Source organism: Oreochromis niloticus, linkage group LG20 (genome assembly GCF_001858045.2).
Source record: "Oreochromis niloticus isolate F11D_XX linkage group LG20, O_niloticus_UMD_NMBU, whole genome shotgun sequence".
NCBI classification, from domain to species: domain Eukaryota; kingdom Metazoa; phylum Chordata; class Actinopteri; order Cichliformes; family Cichlidae; genus Oreochromis; species Oreochromis niloticus.
Window position 1 is genome coordinate 33,562,946 of NC_031984.2, and position 6,328 is coordinate 33,569,273.

The window sequence follows — 6,328 nt, forward strand, 5'->3', positions numbered from 1 at the left end:
TTTAAAAATATTTTTGATTTCAGATTTTTGGTTTTCTCTTTTTAAAATTATTTTTATACTATATTTCTGTCCTTTTTGGAAAGAAGCTGCCAAATTTATCCTAAGATTATGTTATTGTTTATGACATTGTGATTCTGTACAAAATAAATTTGTCTGTTATACTATGGAAAATAATATACACAATATGTTTGAAACACATTATGCTGTAACCAAAGTTTTCTATTGTCTGACAGTTATAATAGCCAAAATTAAAAGAAATGAAAACTTGAAACATATCACTGTGGAATGATGTATACACCATACAACGCCTACTGGTGTTGCCAGAGGGCCGATGGTGCGATGTGGCAGCCTTGCTTCTGTCAGTCTGCCCCAAAGCAGCTGTGGCTACAACTGTAGCTGCCTCCACCAGTGTGTGAATGTGAGAGTGAATGAATAGTGGAATTGTAAAGCGCTTTGGGTTCCTTGAAAGACCTATATAAATCCAATCCATTATTATTATTATTACTACATTATACAAGTTTCTCTTTTTGAATGGAATTATTGAAATAAATTAACTTTTGATGGTATTCTAATTATATGAGCATCACCTGTAATTTATGCCTTGGCTTTATAAACAGTTTTTCTAAAGGTGCACTTACAGAACTTGACAGGATTTGGATTGTGTGAGATGATCATTCCTTCACTCTACCTTCTCACTCTCATACTTTAAAAGTAAGGAAAATACATTTAGAGATTAAACTTTTATTATTTCAATATCTTTTAGAGTTTTTCCTCTGGTGAATTTGGCTTCAGCAAACAGATCATTTAAATCTGGACATTTTTGGTCAGTAGATGACTTTCAAATAATTTTATTTTATTCTATTGTGATTACATGATTAGATGATAGATGATCGCATATGTGTGTCTGTCACTAGTCTAAATATTAATTCAAGGATATTAACAAAGACTTGTAAATGAAATTCCCCAAAACGGTTACAGGAGCTGCTATGGAAATGTGAAACAAATGGATTTACACAAACAGGCTGTCTTTCTGAGGTTTTAATTCAACTTTGCAAATTAAATTAAGGAAACAAATTATTAGAAACAAGCGATCTACCTACCATATTCACATAAAACAATCAGAACAATTATATAAAAGAACACTTGTATATTCACAAAGAACTGTAGAAAGCTAAAACATGATACTAATCCATTCAGCTAACACAGCTTAACAGTCACTTGGATGAATGGAATTTGAAAGCATCAGATGTATGCTGAGAAGTGTGCCCCATCCAGGTCAGTCAACAGTTGGATGAGTGAGGCAACTTCTGGGCCACCCACCACTTTGGTGTAAATGCATCTGAGCCGTGATCTAATTCAGTATGTCACAGTCAGTGTTTATAGAAGTTCAGTGCTGCGGTAGTATTACTGTCTACAGTTTGCTATCTGATGGAGGAATTGCCTAAATTATATATTTAAAGCCTTGCATCCCAAATAAAAAGAAAAAAACCACCTGATCGTGGCCTGGCTTCATTAGAATTAGAGCATTGAGAGCCAAATCCTAACTATGTACAGTTAAAATAGATAGTTAGATATCTAACTATCTATCTATCTACAAAAAACAAAAACAAACAAACAAACACACACATCCATATGGCTTTGCACTGCATGATCCTACAGTGAGGTTGGTAAATTACTGAGTGCAGTGTTGTTATGCAGTGTTTTGATACTCTTAGATGCGACCATGAAGTTCAGGTTCTTGTCTTCTACTTATGTTCTGTGTACAGCTTGGGCCATCAGCTCATCATACTGTCAGTTGTTTGGTTGAAGGTTTCCTGACACCCCGGAACTCTGCATCCTGGTTCTGTGAAGTGTGGAAAACAGAAAAAAGATACTATGAAGATTAACCAAATAACACTAAACTCTCACTCTCTCAATTATTCTGTTCATTACAAACCAATATATGGTTGTAATGAATTGAGATATACCACACAACACACACACACACACACACTTGTTGTGCGTGTATAATATATATATATATATAACACCCAGCACGCCCCTACGGCGGTTATCCTTCGAGCTCGGGTCCTCTACCAGAGGCCTGGGAGCTGAGGTCCTGCGCAGTATCTTAGCTGTTCCCAGGACTGCGCTCTTCTGGACAGAGATCTCCGATGTTGTTCCCGGGATCTGCTGGAGCCACTCGCCTAGCTTGGGAGTCACCCACCTAGTGCTCCGATTACCACGGGACCACAGTTACCTTCACCCTCCACATCCTTCGAGCTCTTCTCTGAGCCCTTGGTATTTCTCCACTTCTCGTTCTTCTTCCTGATATTGCTGTCATTCGGAACCGCTACATCGATCACTACAGCCGTCTTCTTCTGTTTGTCTACCACCACTATGTCCGGTTGGTTAGCCACCACCATTTGTCAGTCTGTATCTGGAAGTCCCACAGGATCTTAGCTCGGTCATTCCCATCACCCTTGGGGCGTCTCCCATTTTGACCTTGGGACTTCCAGGTTATACTCGGCCACAGATGTTCCTGTACACTATGCCGGCCACTTGGTTATGGCGTTCCATGTATGCCTTGCCTGCTAGCATCTTGCACCCTGCTGTTATGTGCTGGATTGTCTCGGGGCATCTTACACAGCCTGCACCTGGGTCTTGCCTGGTGTGATAGACCCCAGCCTCTATGGATCTTTACTCAGAGCTTGTTCTTGTGCTGCCATGATTAGTGCCTCTGTGCTGTCTTCAGTCCAGCTTTGTCCAGCCACTGGTAGGATTTCTGGATATCAGCCACCTCTCTATCTGCCGGTGGTACATACCGTGCAGGGGCCTGTCCTTCCATGATGGTTCCTCGCCTTCCTCCTCTTCTCTGGGTTTCTGCTGCCTGAGTATTCACTGAGCACACTGTCAGTTGGGGCCATCTTCGTGATGTATCGTGGATGTTCTTGTCTCATCCTGGACTGTATTATGTATGTATGATATATTTTATATACATAATACATATATATATATATATACACATATATACATATATACATATATATACATATATACAATATATATATATATATATATATATATATATACATACATACATACATACATACATACATACATACATACATACATACACACACACACACACACAGTGTAACTACTGACATTATGTTTCTCTGTGCAAATCCCTGTCAAATTTGTAAGGTGAATTAAGGTTAGGCACAAAACATCTGCTAGATACAGGTCATGGTGACTCTTGATGACATTAATATGAGCTGGCAGTGCCTCTGTAATATGGTTAACAATGATGACAGTTTTAACCAGCTGACTGTTGTCTTATGAGTAGACACCCCTCTACACACTAAGTATCTCGAGATAAACGGCTTTTGTCTCGAGCGCATCACGCACTTTGATGGCGCGAGCAGATTCCTTCTAGAACATCAGACCGTTGGCTGTTATTTGACGTCTAAAACATAACTGCAAAAGGTAGGTGAGTTTTATTCATTTAAACGCACAGTTAATCTCTTAAATCAAAATATGAGTCCCGAATCAATAACACAATCCATAATTGATGTTATTGTATAAAAAAAAAAAAAACAACAACAACAAAAATACCAGCATGAACAATTAATAACTACGTAAACCTCCGGTTATAAAAACCGAAATCTGCCGTTAGCAGGCACTCCTTTAGCTAAGCTGTCAGTTAAACATTATCAAAGGTGACAAAGAAATCACCATAAACATTTTTTTTTAATTTCTGTGAAATAAACCAATTTACTGTTTGTTAAAAGATAGCCGTTTTTTTCTTTTTCATTTTTTTCAGTATCGTGACATATGCAAGACAAGAACATAAAACAGTGATGTGGCCTACAGAAGGCTATATGCCTTTTAACAGATATTCTCAGCATATAAATAACACAATGCGACATACTTCTTGTAAAGGCTCCGTGTAACTCTGCTTACGTTAACTAAGTCATGAACACCTGTGCGACTTGAATTTCTCATGTTAGCAGCACCGTAGCAGGTACACTGACCGCTAGCCACACAGCTTATACTCTTAAATTCATGTGCTCTTTGTACACTCTTGGCTAATTAACTGTGAAGTTTACATTGCAAGTTATTAACACCGAGAGTATTGAAAACGTATAAGTCTTACCTGCATGTTGGGTTTAATTTTTTCCTCTGTTGCCTCGTTTCACGTTATGAGCTCCCCTTGTCTCCGCGGATCCGAAACTGCAGCACTTATTCTGTTCCTGGCATGTATGAATCCAGAGTTAACGATATGTGGCGCTCCTACTGCACGGAGTGTGTGATATCACGAAAGACGTCTTAAGAGCTTAAATGAATGTGATTGGACTTCTTTAACTTATCAAAACCTCCCTTTTTTCAAGTTTTTAACACTAACATGCGTAAGATGACCGAGGGCCTACACAAACATGAAATTATATGAAACATCAATATATAAAAAAAAACATCAATATTTAAAACATCAATATGACAAACACAAAAACACGTTTTGTATTTGTCATATTTGATTAAATGGAAATTATGGTGTCTCATAAACTGTGTGTGTCTGTGTGTGTGTGTTTTTGTAATTTCAGAATGGCTTCATCAAAGCATCATCATCATCAAAGTACCGGTGAGCCGTACACGAGGCTGCCACCCTAACAGTCAAAGTGATTGGTCTGAAAGAAAGCCAAAAGTCACTGGCTGGCATTTCAGTAATGGAACTGCAAGTCCCAAAGCCGTCCATAATAATTCGACTGCGGCAGTATGTGACGGGACAAATGTATTCAAATTTGTTATATTTGAAAGTTTGGCCTCTCAAATGAAAGAGGGTAAAACTTATACAGTTAGAAATTTTAGAATAACAACATTTGGAACCACAAGAACAATGCTTTCTAGCAAGGATACGGCAGTATATGTAAGTGCCCCATCCAGGTCTCTCAGCAGCTGGAGGACGAGGCAAGGCTGCTTCTGGGACCACCCACCACCTTGATCCCACTGTCCAACGTCAGCCAATCACATATGATGTATGTGACAGTGAAGGGATGGGTAACAGCTGTAAGTTTTCCCACATTAATTTGCTACTAACACATTAAGATTTAGCTTAAGGTTTCATTTTTACCGTTCCAAGTTAAAGCTAAAGCACCAAACAATATGTTAATTTAGTGCACTTGCAAAACAAAAATCAAATAGGCCTAAATGAAAATCAGAGAATGACAAAACAAAGAGGATGGTTCTTTTGAGTTTTACAGCATGTAGAGCCAAATCGGAACTATGTAGAAGTTAAAATAGGATATGGTTACCTTCTGCAATACACAGATTTATGTCGATTTTTAAAATAAGTGTCCTTCTCTGTCACATTTAGATGGAACCCTTGAAAAAAATTAAAAAGGAGCAGAATTTAGCAGTCCCTTTGCAGATCATCAATATCAAAGAGGTAAGGAATATATATACAGATAGAGAGAGAGAGAGGGGGATAGAGAGAGAGGGGGAGAGAGAGAGGGGGATAGAGAGAAGAGGGGAGAGAGAGAGGGGGATAGAGAGAGAGGGGGATAGAGAGAGGATAGAGAGAGAGGGGGGAGAGAGAGAGGGGATAGGAGAGAGAGGGATAGAGAGAGGGGATAGAGAGAGAGAGAGGGAGGGATGAGAGAGAGAGAGGAGAGAGAGAGAGAGAGGGAGAGATAAGAGAGGAGAGGATAGAGAGCGAGAGGGGGGCTAGAGAGAGGGATAGAGAGAGAGAGGGGGATAGAGAGGGATAGAGAGAGAGAGAGATAGAGAGAGAGCGAGAGAGAGGGGGATAGAGAAAAAGAGGGGAGAGAGGGGGGATAGAGAGAGGGGGGATAGCGAGAGAGAGAGGGGGCTAGAGAGAGAGAGAGGGATAGAGAGAGAGAGAGAGAGAGCTTACAGAATGTTTTTAATTTTACAGGATGAGTCAGAGGTGAAGCTGGCACTCTGGGGAGAGGCTTGCTCACCCCAGTCTGTATTGGATCTCCGGTAGAGATCAGTCACTTAAGAGGCAACGACTCACAGTCATATGGCTTTGCTCTGCACATCACCATTTACTGTGATTAAGGTTGGTAAATTACTTTATGCAGTTTCTTGATGCTCTTAGTACTGGTCTTAAACTGGCCATGAAGTTCTTTTTCTTTCTTCATCTTTTATTATCTACAGCCTGGAAGTGGGATCTATGAGATCAAGCCAATAGGTTACAGAACCATTGGACAGACCAAGAGGTCCTAGACCTCGGATGACATTCCACACATCATGTCATCTGACGTGTGGATAAAAGTCTTCCCAGACAACCAGAAATACTACCTTCAGTGATCCAGCTGAATTATGA

At 39.7% G+C, this 6,328-nt stretch overlaps 1 long non-coding RNA gene across 1 annotated transcript; it reads left to right on the forward strand.

The window, feature by feature from the left end:
• Positions 1–4,920: 4,920 nt before the first annotated feature.
• LOC112843256 (uncharacterized) lies at positions 4,921–5,949 on the forward strand. Its single transcript, XR_003215472.1, has 3 exons — positions 4,921–5,046; positions 5,354–5,425; positions 5,915–5,949. It is a non-coding gene; the product is annotated as an uncharacterized LOC112843256 (long non-coding RNA).
• The last annotated feature ends 379 nt before the right edge of the window (positions 5,950–6,328 follow it).